The 19,883-nt window shown below is 40.6% G+C and overlaps 1 long non-coding RNA gene across 1 annotated transcript in view; it reads right to left on the bottom strand.

Annotated features, from left to right (window-relative positions):
* LOC309551069 overlaps positions 1 to 19,883 on the bottom strand; it is a 92,296-nt gene that overhangs the window by 46,560 nt on the left and 25,853 nt on the right. The window lies entirely within an intron of this gene.

Raw genomic sequence — 19,883 nt, 5'->3', positions numbered from 1 at the left:
CACTCCCAGCACAAATCTTCTTCTACTACCAGCACAAATCATCATTCCCCCAATACCCCTCTCGGAATAAATCTTCCTTCATCCCCAAACAAATCCTCCCTCCTAGCACATTCCCCCATTTCAATAGAAATGCTTTCCCACCAGACTCCCCTCTCCAAATCCCCCCTATCACAAATCCCACCCCCAAATCCCTTTCTCCAAGCAATAATAACCCCCCCTCTTTCAAGCACAAATCCCTTCAATCCCCCTTCTAATACAGACCTTTATTCTCCCAGTGTAAACCCTTTCCCCTCCCCAGCACAAATCTCCATCCACCCCAAAATCCTCCTCCTAGCACAAATACCCCACCCAAAAACAAATCCTCTCCGCACTTCAAGCAGAAGTCCCCCCCCCCCCTTTCAATCCCCCTCCCATCCCAAATCATGGTTTGTAGACCTATAATGAGTTTATTATATACAGTTAGACTGATTCTGCAGCTTTCCTCTTTCCCTGCATCATTTGTTGGAATGATTATTGCTGTATTGATTGATTCACCTTTATTGGTTTGCACAGCAAACCATTAATTTTAATTTAACAAAAATGATATATTTATTGATGCATTGATGTGTTGATTTGATGCACTTTTTATATGTAGAGATGATTTGTTATAGTATGATGTATTCGTTCTTTATATACTTCTTTGTAGGGTAGCACTGTATGTTATATGTACAGTGAAAAACAAAAATTAATCATACATTTTAAGAAATCTATGGCTACACAAAACCAATGCACATAGACATTCCTTGTCTCCCCCTCTACAGAAAATGTTCCCTATATCCTCTCTCTATCCTATGTTCACTTACCTTTTCCTGAATGTCACTTAAAGCACTGTTCTCTTCCTGACATATTTATACAACCAGAGATTTTTTTGTCCAAAAAACAATGTTATATTTAAATCAGGGAGTCCCTGGAAGCAGTGATGGAAGCCATAGATTTAAACCTTTGCGCCAGCCTTAACAGAACCAATGTTCTTACTTTAATGACAGACCTATTTGGTATTTAAAATTAAACAAATATTAGAAATCTAGACTGAAAGTTGTGATTGTTAAGAATTGTATACATTATCTGTCAATGACTCATAAGGACCGCAATCTCCTTCTCACTTTAATGTCCTATTAATAAATAGGATGTGTTTTTCCATGAATAATCTTAATGCAATAAAATCATATAAAATAGCTGCACAGTGCACTTTCAGGACTGCTTCGGACATACCAATTTTTACTTTTCTTTCTTCCTTTCTTTTTTCTCTTATTTGTTCCTTTTGGCTTTTTCTTACTATTTTTTCTCATTTATTTCTAACGTATTAGGCTCAGGTTTAAAAAATAAAAGGCATATGTTTGTTCCACATCTCTCGAGTCTAAATCTACACGCCATTCTCCCGTTTGCGGGACTCTTTTGATCGCATAACTCAAGTTGAACTTTAAAGTGGTTGTTAAGTCAGCTTCCTCAATTACTATCAGCCCCTCTGTTAAAACAATATATACAACGCAGTGTATGTGTTTTTGCAAAATTCTAATCCTAAATACCTAAATGCACATCGCTGATATGCTGCCGCCCAGGGCCAGAATAACATAGGTGCTATTGGAGCTGCAGCTCCAGGCCCCTACCTTAATATAGGCCCCGGGTTGGCCATATTCACTGTTACCGCTCTTCTGTCACTTGTAAACACAGAAGTCTGGCTTCTATGCTCGCTTCCCCAGGCAGCTCCCTCAGAACCTCCCCACACAGCACGAAGGCCGGACAAGGAGGGACAGTTGCCGATGCATGGATGTGTTTATGGGCTTCAGAGACAGCATCCCATGTTGAATTAGGCATGCATGGCTGCACCCTTCCTCCTCTGGGTGCATGCCAAGGCACGGCCCTTAAGGCCCTTCAAAATTCTCAGCACCAAGCCCACGATGCTCTTAATCCGGTCCTGCTGCCACCCTTCTCCTTCCCCGGCCTAAGGACTACAATAGGAGGGGCTGAGATTTCTCTCTGAAGTTGGCTGGGCGGTCACGTGACCGCATATATCGGCGATGTGGATTAGAATTTTGCAAAAAACACGTACACTGAGTTGTATATATTGTTTTAACAGAGGGGCTGCTAGTAATTGAGAACAATAACTATACTGCCACATCAAATAGCGGTGGGGAGGGGGGCGCAGACGGCTCACACACAAGACCTGACACAGAGGAGGGGGAGAGAGGGGAAGAGAGGAGAGCAGCGGGATGACGGAGGCTTGTAAACTGACCACGTAATCAGGGTTAAGCAGTCATGATTATTGTGGTCAGGACACAGAGGGGGACACAGGAACTGGCAGGATCAGCAAGGTTTTTTTACAGCATACAAAGGGACAAATGACACCCCAGAAGCACTATGCAGTTTAACTAGTTTTAAAAGGAACAGGATCTTTTTTTTATGGTTACAATCACTTTGAGTTGGGGATTTTACTGTATGTGTCTTACATTCTACAGATTTTTCTCATGTTGCAATATCCTTCCTTTTTTCCCCCCTATTTTTCATGCATTATTCTGACCTGAGGCATGTCCCCCTTTTTCTGTTTGTGAGGGTTTGTTGGCTATCTGTGCATTTTGTCATTTTGTAATATTCGATCCATTCTTGCAATAAAAATAATATTCAGTCATAAAATAGCTGCACAGTTGTTTTAAATGTGAAAAAGGCCGCTTTAGGACACACAATATTTCCATAAAGCTAGAATGGAAAGAGGGACAAAAGTTTGTTTGCCTCTGGGACTAGTGTGAAAATGCATCACTGACAACAAATAACACTTCAAAACTAATTTAAGCACTGATGACATTACACAACACCATACAACAGCAAATAAACTCTAATTAGATACAAAAGGATGTGTAAATTATAAAGTTACTGTGAAAGAAATGAAGGCACAATGCCACATCAAGGTGCTGGAAAGTAATGTATAGGGAAATGCAAATTAATTTGCATGTGCAGTAAAGTAAAAAAATTGCAAACTTTTTTTTGATTTTCTTCATTAAATATTTTCATGAAAACTTGTCCAATTTGGAAAGAAACATACAATTAACAAGTCAACCCTGATTTATATGGTTCTCTACACATCATACCAATCAACACATTCAGGCAAAGTAAAAATTTGTGATTGACCAATTCTCTGGATTCCTTTCTAGGAGATATTGTAAGATCGGTAGTCAGCCTGAGCTCTCCATAGTACCGAAGTGGTTTGCAACACAGTTTAATATTTGAAAAGTTAAAGTGGACCTTACATCAAAATGGTACTGCTATTTAAAACGCTAGGAAAAAAAATGTATCTACCCACATCTCGGTGCCCTCGTCTAGGCAATGGTGACATCAGCCTTCCAGTGGGAAACTGGGAAACCCTTGGATCCTTTTGTGAAAATGCACTTCTGCTTTCCGAGGATCCTTCCTGATGCTGAGTAGCAGCACTGTTGCCTAAGCTATATGCTTAGGTTTTAAATGTTGACATCTAGAGTTATAAGCAGGGTGAATGTTACAGTATCATTATCATCAACCTCTCCTTTTCCCTCTCACTTCCGTGTGTCTGGAACATGCAGTGCTCTTTAGTTACAGTCATGTTCACAGCACTATGCACACTACAAATCCCAAATGATATCTCCAGAGCAAGTAAGAGAAGATGGCTATGTTTCTACAAAGTGTAGGGCATGGGTGTATAAACTTTTGGCTTCTCTGGGCCACATTGAGTGGAGAGAAATTTTCTCGGGCCGCATATTAAATATATTCTATTAGTTAAGGTATATAAGTAATAAAATGCCACCACGCCCCCGGCACTAATTTAACACAACTAGAGGATGATCAAATAAAATGGAATCAGTATACAGAGGTTTACTTCTTCTGAGCGATAATAAAGGAACACTCTAACCACCATGACCACTTCAGTGATTTGAAGTGGTCATGGTGGTAGGAGTCAGAAACACTGTACATGCTCCCCTCCCCCTCTGAGGCAGCTTCTGCCTACCGTTAGTTGGAAGCTGCTGTGGCTGTGCCCCCCGACCTGACTTCCTTCCTCCCCAGCAAAAAAAAATTGTCAGGGGCCAGTGGGCCGCATTGCCTGAGGTTCCGGGTCGCATGTGGCCCTCGGGCTGCAGGTTGGACATGCCTGGTGTAGGGCATGGAGAACTAAGGAAGCCACCCTTCAACAGGCAGTCAGATCACAGCAGCAAAATAAAGGAATTTGGAGATTTGGAGGAGGCTGAAAGCAATAGAAGGTTATTATTTTTTAGCTTAATTTAATAGAATAATTTTTGTAATGTTTTAAGTGTCACTTTAGGAATTAGCCTTAAAATTGCAAAAGTAAGAGATAGAATAGCCCTAGTATGGTGAACAGAAACCTGGGAAGACTTTTATAGATAAAAGAAAAAAAGGAAAGCAAGAAAGAAGTTGCTTCTACAGAGCTTTTTTATTTTTCACATCAGTTGCAAACTTTTCACTCATTATCACTGTCCAGATATGGAATTCTGGCACATGTTTACTTCACCAAAAAGCATACATGGTTAGGATCTATTCACACCAGACATGGTAAGACTGCATTAGGCAGCTATTTTAAGCAAAGTCCCACTGCAAGTCGAGGCAAAATGATGGTAAAGCCTATTTTCTTTTTAAAAAAACAAATGTTATATTTACCTCCACTGCAGTGGTATTGCACAGAGCGGCCCAAACCTCCTTTTCCGGGGTCCCCTGCCAGTGCTATAGGCTTCTCCTTGTCTCAGTGCCCCAACATAGGAAGCTCCGCCCCTTCATCATATATTTTTATTGACAGCAGCAGGAGCCTGTGAAGAGAGGAAGAGAGGGCGGAAATGCTGAGAGAGGGTGACACAGCTACTGGGAGATTTTTTACCTTAATGCAAGGAAAGCATTAAGGTAAAAAAAATGTCCCATCTTTAGAACCACTATATTGAAATATTTCTGTGTGACATTTTAATAAATGGCGTTTAAAAAAAAAAAAAGAACAGTACAGGCATCCCACTGACTACACCTCACTACATGCCAGCTACTGTGTTGGCTGATGTGGAAAGGCCACTAGGGTCAGAATAGTGACTGACTTTTTAACCACTTTAGCCCCGGAAGGATTTGCCCCCTTAATGACCAGGCCCAATTTTGCGATTCTGCACTGCGTTACTTTAAGGGACAATTGCACGGTCACGCAACACTGTACCCAAATAAAATTTACGTCCTTTTTTCCCCCACAAATAGAGCTTTCTTTTGGTGGTATTTGATCACCTGTGCGATTTTTATTTTTTGCACTATAAACAAAAAAATTGTGACAGTTTTGAAAAAAAATATATATTTTTCACATTCTTTTATATGACATTCTCAAAAAAAAAAATTAAAAATCAAAATTTTTTAACATTTTAGGCCAATTTGTTTTCTGCTACATATTTTTGGTAAATAAAAAAAATTGTAATAAGCGTATTTTGATTGGTTTGCGCAAAAGTTATTGCGTCTACTAACTACAGGAAAGATTTATGTCATTTATTTATTTATTTATTTATTTTTACTAGTAATGGCGACGATCTGCAATTTTTTACAAGACTGCGACATTGCAGCGGACAGATCGAACCCCTAACTGACATTTTTGACACTTTTGGGGGTACCAGTGTGATTACTACAGTAATCAGTGTGAAAAATATGCACTGTTACTGTAATAATGCCATTGGCAGGGAAGGTGTTAATACTGTTGGTGATCAAGGGGTTAAATGTAAGCCTAGGGGAGTGATTCTAACTGTGGGGGGTTGGACTTGTGAGATGATCAGAGAGACATGCGATCCTTTATAGCATGATCACATAGTCTCTGTGATCATCCCAGGGAGAAGGACTGATGGCTGTGTTTACATCAGCCGACCGTCCTTCTCTGTCAGTGGGGAGAGATCGCCGGTGTCAGGCAGCAACCGGAGCCACCTGACACACGCACTGGCTTGCCGGCTGACGAGCGGGGCGCGCTCGCCCCCTAGCCTCCCCAGAGCGAGCGTCGTACATGTACGGCGATTTGCCTGTGGGAGCCAGCCTGTCGCAGTATATCTGTGGCGGCTGGTCAGAAAGAGGTTAAACTGAAACTTAGCCAAAACTTTTCCTAAAATGATTTTTCTTTTTACATATGCACTGTATCCTTGCTCTGCTCTACTCTGAACAACTGATCAATACTAATGTATCCCACATCAAAGTGTCATCAAAGTCTCACATGCTCTTTAACAAAATACACTGTGCTTGCTTGGTGAATCCATAAATATTTTTTATGCCTGCACTGTGATAAAATTGTTTGGTAGATTAAAGCCCTGCTTTAAAGATCCATCCGTTTACACTATAATTCAGCTCCAAATTCTTTTTGGTGTTTGGGAATCATTAGAGCCAGCAGCAGTACGGTGCTGTGATATGATAATTATTAGTCACCGGTGCTGGCATGCCTGACTTGATACTGTCTGGTGATTCCCATCCTGGTGATAAAGGATGTCCTGCAGTAATATATCCCTGCTAGTCACCATATTAATGTCTTTGCAGTAAATACAGAGATAGGACACTTCCAAAAACATGTGTAAATGAATAAAGTAACTCTAAAAACTTTTTTGTTGTTTTTGTTTTAGATCAGTGATCTCCAAATTGTTACCTGGGGTCAGATATGGCCATTTGCTTGCCTTTATCTGGCTTTCGGGACACTATTCCTCTCAATGACACCATCGACAGGACACTAGTTCTCCCACTGACACCAAAAATAGGGAATAGTTAACTCCCACTGACACTGGGGCATTTTCTACTCCTACAGGCCACAATCTGGTCCCTCTAAAGCCTGAAGGGCAGTAAACTGGTCCTTTGTTTAGAACATTTGGTGGCCTCTGGTTTAGATGTTGATACACTATATTCCCAAAAGCATCGGGACGCCTGCCTGTGCAGGCACATAAACTTTAATGCCACCCCAGGCTTAGTCCGTAGGATTCAGTATTGAGTTAGCCCACCCTTTGCTGCTATAACAGCTTCAACTCTTCTGGGAAGGCTGTCCACAAAGTAAAGCAAGGTCCATAAAGACATGGATGAGCGAGTTTGGGCTGGAGGAACTTAATAGGCCTGCACAGAATCCTGACCTCAACCTGATAAAACACCTTTGGGATGAATTAGAGTGGCGACTGTGAGCCAGGCCTTCCCTTCCACATCAGTACTTAACATCACAAATGCACTTCTGGAAGAATGGTCAAACATTCCCATAGACACATTCCCATAGACACACTCTTAAACCTTGTGGACAGTCTTCCCAGAAGATTTAAAGCTGGTATAGCTGCAAAGAGTGGGCCAACTCTATATTAAACCCTACGGACTAAGACTGGGATGTCATTACCGTTAATTTGCGTGTAAAGGCAGACACCCCAATACTTTTGGTAATATAGTGTATGTTGAAACCCCTGTCAGACTTGTGTTGCTGTCTGTGTCCCTGCTGAGTGGGGGCTCACCCTATATTGTACATGGTGATCACCCAAACTGAAAAACTATAGTCATCACCTGGACAGGTTAAGAGGGGGAAATCTTCCAGTGACAGCTGTGTGAAAGATTTTCTATCACTCCCTGCAGTGTTTCTATTAAAGGAAGTAAAGGCAAATTTTCTCTATGTGACACAGACATAAAAAAAAATGCGCCCCGACACTCCCCACTTTAGTGATGTCCTGGCTGTGATTGGTCCAGACTCCAGCCTGGACCAATCACACAGGAGGACATCCCGGGTGACGTGACGCGTGGGGGCGGTGCGTGCGTCAGTCACTCACCGTCCCTGCGTCACGTCATCACCTTCCCGCCCGCCGGCGCCGTCAGACCAGAGGAGAGCCGGCGCGTGAGGAAGAAGACAGAAGAGGAGGGACTCGTTCGTTCATCTCGTGTTCTTCTCGGCATCGGCAGCGTCTTCTGTGAGTAGTCCAACTCAGCAGCAGCACGGTTTCTCGGGAACCCTGGCTGGAGCTCCTGGCCCCTCTCTCCTTTTGAGTGCCCCCACAGCAAGCAGCTTGCTATGGGGGCACCCAAGTCGAGCCACAGCTCCGTGTATCCATTCAGACACGAAGCAGTGGTTCGTGCCCCAACCCCTCTCTCTCTCTCCTCATTGGTTAACAGAGTTTGATTGACAGCAACAAAAAATAGGATAGAAAAAGATGGGGCTTTGCAGGCCAGTGGGAGTAGAAGGATCAGATGCAAAACCAATTTATATAAAACCAAAATACATTTTATTGATGGTTATAGGATAAAACTACGCATGGACAACCATGCATACTCAAAAACAACAGACTGACATACAATACTAAAATCAAACATTTGAGAGTCACTAGCAATATAGAAACAAATCCCTTAAGGTGATATGACCAGAAAAAAAGCCTGTGTAGGGTTCAACGATTACAAATTAACTCCTTTAATTTGAAATTCACCATGTGTTGGAGCAAGCAACAGATTGATTTCCTTGATACCACTCTCTATTTTGAGGAAGATGGAAGTGTTGGATCAACAACAGCAGGAAATATAATACTACACTCTGAAAGTTCCCACCCTAAAGCCCTAATCAGGAGTATTCCATACTCCCAATATCTAAGATTGAGACGAAATTGCTCCAATGACATAAATTTTAAAAGGGAAGCAGATCAATTAAGAGCACGTCTGCTACAGAGAGGGTATAGTAGGACAATGCTGAGAAAAGCATACAATAAAGCGAAAGCAAATACGAGACATGACCTGCTTTTCAAAGAAAAAACCAAAAAAACAGACGATAAGGTTAGATTCATCTCCACTTACTCCATGCAGCATAATGAAGTGCGTAACATCTTACAAAAAAACTGGGAAATTTTGATAAGTGACCCAATACTTAAAAAGTACCTAGATGATCACCCAAACATTACATACAAAAGAGCTAAATCTAGGGATGGGCTAGTTACAAGCCACTATCGAAGACCCAATGAAACATTACACGCCAAAGGCCTCTACAAATGTGGGAGTTGTGATTTTTGCCCTTATATTCTCGAGGGCGAGTCCTTTGTAATGCCTAACGGTCATAGAAGGTATATTAACCAGTTCATTACATGCCAAACAAAGGCGGTAGTATACATAATGCTGTGCCCATGTGGGGCTTTCTATGTGGGTAAAACCATAAGACCCCTTTGGAAGAGAATTTCAGATCATATCTCGTACATTAATAATGGCCAAATTAATACTCCTATAGGTGGCCATGTTGGGCTAAAACATAAATTTGACCGACGCATTGTTAAGTTTACTGTGTTAGATGTTATCCCGGAGGACACAAGAGGTGGAGACATTGATAAGAAAGTTCTAGCACGAGAGGCTAGGTGGATATACGATTTGAGGGCTACCGTATATCCAGGCTTGAATGATGTAATTAGTTAGAAACCATTCTTATAGTAGCCCTGTCGACCATTCTTCCTTAAAATTCTATAGGTCTTCCTTCCCCTTCTCTCTCCCTCTTCCCCATGAGGACTCCTCTTTTCACACTAGGATGAAGGACAGATGAAGATGTCTTGTATTATAGGGACTACTAGTCAAAAATACAATATAGGAGTACAATGAGATGTGCAAATTTATGTGAAATGAATGTGTATGTATTATGACTCTGCCTATGTGCAGTAGATTAACATATATATGTATTCTCTTTTCTGTATTTAACAGATGACCAGTGAGACGACAGGGTTTTGATAGATGCTGCTGGAAAAGAATTCTTGATATCATAATATCCCCTATATATGCTCTATAACTTTAATTGTGTATGTATAGTTTGATCACTGCACGTTTGGATTGGACTGGTGGTCCCCTGTGAGATCCCAATAGGTCGGGCTGTGTCTCAAAGTAATCCTGTATAGGTGCCTTTAGAGGGAGCATAACAAAAGAACGCCCAGCCTACAGTGTGGATCGCACCCAATTGGATGCTATATTCCGTGAGCTGGAGGGTGGGTCGAGATGCGGCTAAGGAGGCTCTCTATAATGGTGTCCTCACTTCCGGCGCGACCGGAAGTGACGCGGAAAGGCGGAGACGCCGCAGATCGATGCCTGAGCGGTGAGAGGACTGTCCTCACTTCCGGAGCGACCGGAAGTGATGCGGTCAGGCGGCGCCACCGCCGACCGCAATTATGTACACACAAAGCCCCAGCTGAATGCAATAATTTGGGGCGCCAAACTGGAACTATGAGGGCGGTCTTCATCCCACACATCCCCTATATATAATTCATCCTGGACAGGAGCAGGTAGGCAGGTTGTTGCTGTATACTGATCACGGAGGTAAGTGAAGCCATTTCTATACTAGGTGAAAGGACAAGGCCATCAGGGCTGCACTTTTTGCAGCATAGACTGGGGTGCTGTATATAACATAATTAACCCCTTGAATTATTCTCTTCTAGGGCTTAGGTAGCCCAGGACCGATTGTTCCCTATAATTGAATATATATATGCATATATGCCCCCCTTCCCTGCCTGAAGCACTTCACATACTAAGGAGAGGTAGGTTTACTCTTTGCTAAGCCTTCTTATCTCCCCAACACAACAGGCCCCCTCCCCCTCTGTCTTTTCTTTTCTCCCCCCTTTTTTCCTCCCCTTCATTCCCTTCCCCCCTCTCCCCTCTTCTTCCCCTCTCTCCCCCCTTTCCTCCCCCCCCCCTCCCTCTCTCTTAACGAGAATAGTTCTGAGTTATAGCTATATAGCACTTCTCATGCGTTTTTTTTTTTTTTTTTTTTAAATACTGGTCCTTTCTCCAGGTTATTCCCTGCTACCAACCAGAGTACAGAGGTTGGAAATTTAGTATTCCCTGGAACGCACAGAAAAGGCTGCTTTTCGTCCTACTCAAAGCCACTTTTATATAACATTAGGTGGGTGCCAATATTCAGCTCCTTTGTTAGATATGCCTGAAGGCACCACTGTTTTTCTAGCAGTTGTCTCTAGCAGGTCTGTCCCTGCTCCACTGAATTAATGTTAACCCTTATCAGCCCTACTTTTCTCTTCTATATATGGTATCTCACTATCTTTCCCTCTGATAGTTGTACTTTACCATCTATATTAGCCGGCAGAATATCTATCTGCATGTGCTTCTATTACTCAAGGTTTACTACCTATACATATACATATATTTTTTATGAGAGGTGAGTAACCTATGTGCTCATATTTATAGATCCATCATAGTTATGGTGTAATATACACATATAATTTGAAAAGATACCAAGGAGAGGACCCCTACCCTTTCTGGCTGCGATCCCTATTCAGGAGGCTACATTAAGGGTAAACCTAGAAGGTGGGTCATTATGCTATAAATGTGCTCAAAATCTCTATGGGCTATAGAATGGACATGGAGATATATATACCTGTTGGTGCTTTGATTCACAGCCCTGCGTTTGGTGACACATTTGGGACTTAAAGTATTGGATCCAGTGCAATAAATCTGTTTATGACGTCTGTATAGAATTTATATTTTCGGAAGAAACATCTTCCAAGCAGCATCTAGTATCGCTACAACCTTGTTGTCTAGCATGAGTCACTACCAAGAAGGGTCAGTACAAAACCAGAACCAAATGTAACTGAAACATAATAAGACCATGTATGATGTATTATGAAATGTATGACTGACTAATACTCACTTGGTTATGTCTTTATATTATTATAGAAATACCGGTCTGTTATGGTCTCTCAGGCCCTGAGGAAGCCTTGAGCGAAACGTGTCGGCTTGCTGGGGACCTACCTTGACTAAATCCAGCTTGAGACCCACTTTCCACCCTACACAGGCTTTTTTTCTGGTCATATCCCCTTAAGGGATTTGTTTCTATATTGCTAGTGACTCTCAAATGTTTGATTTTAGTATTGTATGTCAGTCTGTTGTTTTTGAGTATGCATGGTTGTCCATGCGTAGTTTTATCCTGTAACCATCAATAAAATGTATTTTGGTTTTATATAAATTGGTTTTGCGTCTGATCCTTCTACTCCCACTGGCCTGCAAAGCCCCATCTTTTTTATCCTATTTTTTGTTGGTCTCTCATAGGGGTAAGGGCCTTAATTACACGGAAAAAAATTGTATAGTTTGATTGACAGCAGTGGGAGACAATGGTGCCACTGCTGTGTTTTAGCCAATCAGGAGTCCTGGATGGCTGAGGCACTTGAAGACATTGCTGGATCGAGAGAGGGCTTAGGTAAGTATTAGGGGGGCTGAGGGGGGCTGCTGCACACAGAAGACTTTTTATCTCATAGCATAGAATGCATTAGGATAAAAAAAACCTTCTGCCTTTACAACCCCTTTAAAAAACATTTTTTATTTTAGAACCACTTAAAGGTTTGGTAAACTGCAATATATGAAATGGTTGCTTTTAGGTTTAATACATTCCCTACTGTATTTAAAACTATAAATTAAATTTAGTTATACTTTGGCACTCATAAAACATTGAACCATATATTGAAAGTAATTTGGTAACAAACAGAAATGTTGCTAGACATGAGGCAGAGGGACGGTTCCTTTATCTACACAGGTACTGGAAGTGATGGCCCTATATGACTTCAGCAAACTAAAAATGTAAGATGACCAAATCACCCCAGAGGAAGGAAGCTTATAAAGGCTAAACTTTTTTGTTAATTAAAAATACAATGCTTTTCAGCACAACATAAGCCCACACGAGCTACAAAAATGAAGATGTTTTGAATTTTGCTGCCCATGTTGGGAAAATTCAGTAAGCTGTGTCCTGCCAATTCCTGAGCCAATGTCACAGGTTGTGCTTGGCTTTAATGAGCAGATGTAACAGCCTTTTTCTTGGAAATGCATACTAAAGTAGTTATGAACAGGGCTTAATTTGTGGGGGAACTCAGTGGAACAAGGTTCCATTTATTTTTCTTCTCTCAAGCATAGTTGCCAATTGTGAGTAATTTGCAGAGAGTCATTAAAAACATACACGTGTCCTTGAAAGGGATTGCCCCCCCCTTTTCATTTTATGTATATTACTATACAATCTCCTTTATCCTTTGGGTTCGATGCATTTTTCATTTATCTATGTGTGAAGAGACAATTTGAAAGAAAGTTTTTATAACATTATAAAATATTGTTGATTAAAGAGAAATTCCAAGAAACAAATAAAGTCAACAGGAGAGCTACTGATCCTATTTAGGAAACAATGCAACTGTGCTGAATTCGGAAATTCAATTGCATTTACCTTGGTAAAATACTATGTAATTCACGGCAGCCCTATAAAATCTCTTTGAATTTGAGGTCTGCTTCCTTAAAACTGAACTCCAGACAATCAGTTTAGTTTCATACATAGATTAAAGACATATTTGGGAATGGTTTTATTTGCTAAATATAAGTCTGTCCATCCAGTCCTGAGATTTTCACAGAAAAGTAGTAGTAGATACCAAGTCATATTCATGTTATAACACTGCTTTGTAATTTTGATAAATCACTATTCAGATTTAAACTTCCAAGTTGGCTGTGAAAAACGTTTTTTTACTAACATGTTCATTATTCAGGCTTCCTATAAGTGAGAGACCACAAACAGTATACAGTGGGTGTGTTAGGGCTAGTTTACACTAGCGCCAGCCCTTTCTACTTTTACAGGTGGTGAGAAGGCATTTTGTCATCTCCTCACCACCTGTTTTAACCCCAAAATACCCACACCACCACTCTGCAACTACATGCATTGCACACGGTTGTGGGCAGTTGCAAAGTGGCTCAATCAATTTGAATGGGTGGTGTTCGGCCAGCGGTGCTGCCCACCAAATGCAACAGGGGGTTTAAATCTTGCCATGACTCTGAAGCAAAGTATCATGGCCACAGCATGTGATCACCCTTCAGGCACTGCCTTTTCAGCTTAACCACTTCAATACAGGGCAATTTTACCCCCTTTCTGCCCAGGCCTATTTTCAGCTTTCAGCGCTGTCGCACTTTAAATGACAATTGCACAGTTGTGCAACACTATACCCAAACTAAATTTTTATCATTTTGTTCACACAAATAGAGCTTTCTTTTGGTGGTATTTATAATCACTGTTTTTAAGTTTTACTAAATAAATGAAAAAAGGCCAACATTTGGGGAAGAAAACTGTTTTTATTTGTTTCTGTTATACAATTTTGCAAATAAATAATATTTCTTCAATATTTAATTAATTTAGCTGAAATCATTCCACTCATCCCTATTTCTTAAGGATAATCGCTCAGTTCAATGTCAATTGTATGGAACATCATATTATAAAACTTTCCTTTACCATGCCAACTGACTGATTTGTTAAAGGAGTTAAAAATCTTCATACAATAAAATTATGTGAATATTCACTTCAATTACCTAGCAGTTGTCCAGCACAATTGCTTGCAATCTGTAAAGCTCTATGGGGTTTATGGGATTAGCCATACATAACTTGGTGCCCAGCTACATCACTAATCTGGTCTCAAAATCAACCAACTCGTTCTCTTCGTTCCTCCCAGAACCTCCTGCTCTCTAGCTCCCTTGTAGCCTCTTCCTATGCTCACCTCCAGGACTTCTCCCAAGCTTCTCCCATCCTCTTGAATGCTCTACTCCAATCTGTCCGACTATCTCCTACTTTGTCTACTTTAAGACAATCCCTGAAAACACTTCTCTTCAGAGAAACCTATCTGGCATCCACCTAACAACTGTAATTTATTTTCTCCATCAGCCCATCCCCCACAGTCATTACCTCTTGTATCTCTTGACCCTCCCTCTTAGATTGTAAGCTCTAACGAGCAGGGCCCTCTGATTCCTACTGTATTAATGTGTATTGTAGTTGTACTGTCTACCCTCAAGTTGTAAAGCGCTGCGTAAACTGTCGATGCTATATAAATCCTATATAATAATAATAATAATAATAATAATAATAATAATAATAATAATGGGGTTGATTTACTTAAGGGGAATAGCCTGTTATATTTTCAAAGGAAATTGAACCTTGCAAGGGAAGTTGCACTTTGCAAGGGAATGTTCCCCAGAACTTGGTGAACATGACAAAACTTCACTTTGAAAAGTATACCCAATCCTGTGCAAGGAAAATAAAAAAAAAAAATGTAAATAATTTTTGCTTGCACGTGATTGGATGATGGAAGTCAGTCACCTTATGCACTAAGCAATTCAGAAAATTCCATTGCAAATGTAAAAAATGAACAGTCTGCTTGCCTTTAGTAAATCAACCCAAAGCAAACCAGCTGGTCTTCCAGGACTATAAAGAATATAAAATATTTATATACAATAGTTAATTTTTTAACCTAAGTAAAAAGAAATGTATGTTCTAAAACTGTAGTGTTTAGTTCCAACTGTAATAAAACATAAACATATATTAAAAGCCAATATACTTTCTCTTTAAACTACTGTATAAAAAAGTCAACCAGAGGAAATTTAATTTACTGAAGAAACAAAAAACAATTGTTCACTTTTTAAGGCCAACCTCTTGCAGTCTGTAAAGCTCTATGGAGCTGCTTTACTAAAGGCAAATAGTCTATTCACTTTTTAAAAGGAAGCTGCATTTTGTAAGGGAATTTTCCCCAGAACTTGGTAAATGTGGTGAAATTTCACCTTGAACTAATACCCAAGCATGTTCCTGGAAAAAACACATGCACATGATTGGATTATGGAAGTCAGCAGAGCCTAACCTCATTTAGGAAGCTCTAGGGAAAGTTTCCATGCAAAGTGCAACTTCTCTTTCAAATTGCACAGTCTATTTGCCTTCAGTAAATCAATCCATTTTAGAAACTTAAAGCTGCTGTGGCTAGATGCGGCTGGACAGTGCACAGAGTGGTACTAATGTTTAGGGCAGTATGCGCCCAGGGTAGAAAACCTGAAATGTAGACTTCTTGTGTTCCATTCATTCATCCATGGGCGCATACTGCTCTAAACATTAGTACCACTCCGGGCACTGTCCAGTCCCATCCAGCCACAGCAGCTTTCATCTTCTCATAGAGTTTTACTGGCTGCCATCAGCATGACTGGAGTGGACGGTGTCTCTCTCTGCCTTCCATCCGCACAAAAACGAGTCCCATGCACAGGGGCTAAACACCCAATATGAATGAGGCCTTATCTGTTTCTATTGTTGATCTAAAGGTGCCCATAGACATGAGCTAGATTGGGTGGCAATCATTCTATGTTTAGGGGTAGCGATATCTCACAAGTCTAAAATACAATACTTATCAGCCCACATAAAATGAATGTCTATAAAGAAACATTAGATTAATAATATGTTTGTACGTTTCAGCAGCAAGACATGGAAATGACAGCTGGAGTATAAAGAGAAAAGCCAGAGAAGTGAAAATCTGATGAGATGTATGGGAAGCGCTCAGAAACATTGGAAGCTTTAATGAGATGTCAGGAATATATTCTGAGATGGATTGGTATGCACTGAGTGAGTGACCGCTGTAGTTTGCAACATTACAGACAATTTAATAGCTGCAGTGCTCACTTGGCTATGCCATAATAGATCCATTTTTCCATACGTTTCCTTCTTTTAGATTTTTATGGTTTTGCATTATATGAGTATTAGCTACAAAACAAAAGACAAAAAAAAAAACACAGCAGAGCACTTAAAAGTAGTTCTAAATGGATGGTAAAGTTTGTAATATTTTCACTTTTAGCAACAGATAGTCTATCAGGATTTTTTTGTGTGTGATGGATATAATCATGTATATAGATTTGTAGGCTGTATGTTTTTTCAAAATGTTTCTCTGTTGCAGGTGCTGTGTATTATCTAATGTATTATGTATAAGCCCTGAGTGTAAAATACTATAGCGCAGTTGTAACAACTTCCTAGTTGAATAAAGATGTCTTTTATAAAATATTTTGTTTTCAAAACGAATTGAAGATTAAAACCTGGCTTCATTCAGCCCACCTGTCATTAAACAAGACTGAAGGGCAAACTACAGAGAAGCCATTGACCGCATAGCAGAACAGTGAACTGACACATTATTTCGAGAGAAGGGTCTGCAACACACAGGCTGGCTGCCCCCCTTTCACTTCACCATTCATCTGAGAACATGGGTTGGCTTGGGCTGCCTTTACTGCCATTAACTGTAAAACAAAAACATTTCTTTTTTATTTATGTAAATTTCAAGAAATGGGCTGAATTATATCTAAAGCTACATTATTTGTTTGGGGTTTTTTGTGTTGAATAGAGTATAAAACCGTAGAATGACATTCCTGACATTTATTATTTGTAACACTGGAAGTAAAGGGAAATAGTTTTTCTAATTTACTAATAGAAAAAAGACGAGGTCAGAACATATTGGCCCCCATAAAAGATGATAAGGGGAAGTTGGTCACAAGTGACAAGGAGAAGACAACAGTGTTAAATTCTTCTCCTCAGTTCACATTGAAAAATAAGGGTAAAATAAACAAGACAATAATGTTAGTAACATTATAATAAAATGTAGCCTTGTGGCTGACAGAAACAAGAGAGTTCTCAAAGAAGTTAGCCATGTCCAGACCATTGTTCCTAATTTTTAAGAAAAGCTTTCTTTCCTTTGGAATGGTACCAGAAGGTTGGCAAAAAACAAATGTGATACCAATATTCAAAAAAGGGGAAAGATATATACCTGTAAATTACAGACCAGTCAGCCTAACATCAATAGTGTATACGCCCTTGGAAGGAATGATATGAGACCATGTCTAAGAACTTTCTAATGAAAATAGTATCATGGATAGCTCTGAGGGCAACTGCACTTTGCCGAGTGCACATTCTATTTGCCTTTAGTAAATCAACCCAAGTTTATATAAGGCATTTGATACAGTACCCCATAAACAAATCTTTTACAAATTAAGGCCTTTTGGCAATAATGACATTGTATGTACCTGGATAGAAAACTAGTTTCAGAAGAGTATCATGAAAGTGATATTAAATGGCAAATTTTTGATGGTCTAGAGCTGTGAGCGCTGTTCCCCCAGGGCTCTGTCCAGGGGCCAATTCTGTTTAAACTGTTTATAAGTAATATAGTGTTTGGAATGAATAAATAAATCTCAGTGTTTTCTAATGATACAAAGCTAAGCCAGGCAAACACTTCACAACAGTATATAGCAACTTCACAAGACCTAGTTGAAATATAATTGCAGGAAGCTAAATGGCAGATAAGGTTTATTGTTAAAAAAAAATGTAAATTAATGCACTTAGAAGCTAAAAAAAAAAAAAAAAAAAAAAAAAAAAGAATACAAGTTACTTGGTAGGGGGATACCTCTGGGGGAATTAAAGATGGAAAGGGATCTGGGAGTCCTAATAGATGACAGACTCAACAATAGCATGCAACGCCCAGTTGCAACAAGCAAGGCAAGATATACAAATTTTTAAATGATGACTGTATCATTTGGAGAAAACTTTTTAATCTAAGGTCCCTAAAGAAGAAGCACGGCTATACGATGAGGTTGGATGTGAAGCGGTTCAATCTTCAAACTGCACAAGGGGTTTTTTACTGTTGGAATGGTAAGGACGGGGAACTGATACGTGGCACTGGTGGACACTGATTCGTGGCACTGATTCGTGGCACTGCTGGACACTGATTCGTGGCACTGTTACGTGGCACTTATATGTGGCACTGGTGGACACTGATTCATGACACTGATACGTGGCACTGGTGGACACTGATTTGTGGCACTGATATGTGGCACTGGTGGGCAGTGGCACTGGTGGACACTGATACATGGCACTGGTGGGCAGTGGCACTGGTGGACACTGATACGTGGCACTAGTGGGCAGTGGCACTGGTGGACACTGATACGTGGCACTGGTGGGCAGTGGCACTGGTGGACACATATATGTGGCACTGGTGAGCAGTGGCACTGGTGGACACTGATGAGTGGCACTGGTGGGCAGTTGCACTGGTGGACACATACGTGGCACTGGTGGGCAGTGGCACTGGTGGACACTGATAAGTGGCACTGGTGGGCAGTGGCACTGGTGGACACTGATAAGTGGCACTGGTGGGCAGTGGCACTGGTGGACACATACGTGGCACTGGTGGATACTGATACGTGGCACTGGTGGGCAATGAGGAAATGAGTAGAAAAAACAGAAAAGGGGAATTAGGTCACAACACATCATATTCTGATTGGCCAAATACAAAGTCGTACAAAGTCGTCTATCATATAAGTCGCTTAAAATAATTCACAAGTTGCGCTGAAGTCGCGCTAACAAGTCGCCCCTTATGAGGCCACTTTCTGGTCGCGGTAGTGTGAACCGGCTCTAAATGTCCTGTGTGCATGAGACCTGAAATGTGTTTCTTAGTAAACACAATGTACAGGAATATTGAAAAATAGTGGAGGCATAAACACACACACTGGATGGACCAGTGTCCTTATTCAACCTTGCCAACTGAGTAACCATCTCTCCAAAGTAAGGGAAATCCTCTCCTAGACTGTTGTTACTAAACTAACTGTAGATTTTTTTCTCACTTGACAATGGTCACCAGGCTAAATAGAGAGGACAAATCTCCACTCTGATTGGCCTGGTGACTGGTGGGGACACAGACAGTTAAAACAATACAGAGATTCTAACCCTTCCCTACTCTATTCAAAATGAAAACACAGTTGGTTTTAGATTCACTTTAAAGGTACAGAGTTTAGTTTTCTCTTGCAGTTGGAGGGGGGATGCAGTAAAAACAGACAAGTTTTAGCCACCCCCAAACCCTCCCCAAAGCTGCAAATGTATCCACAAAAAATATACTCATGCTATGACCACAATGCTTTGCATTGCAGAAAAAGATTATCTTTTGTGTTGTGTTCAATGGACAGAACATTCAAGTGAATGGTGTCGCAGAGCAACCACGTGCTATGCACATATTTGCATCATGATGCTGTGGGTCCTTTAGGGACTAAAAGGGGGGAAAGGAGGTGACATAACTACTCTTTACCACCTGTAA

The sequence above is a fragment of the Pelophylax lessonae genome (assembly GCF_965119305.1).
Source record: "Pelophylax lessonae genome assembly, chromosome: 3".
In the NCBI taxonomy this organism is placed as follows: Eukaryota; Metazoa; Chordata; class Amphibia; order Anura; family Ranidae; genus Pelophylax; species Pelophylax lessonae.
Note: the sequence above shows the minus strand (reverse complement) of the source record. Positions and strands in the feature narration are given on the sequence as shown.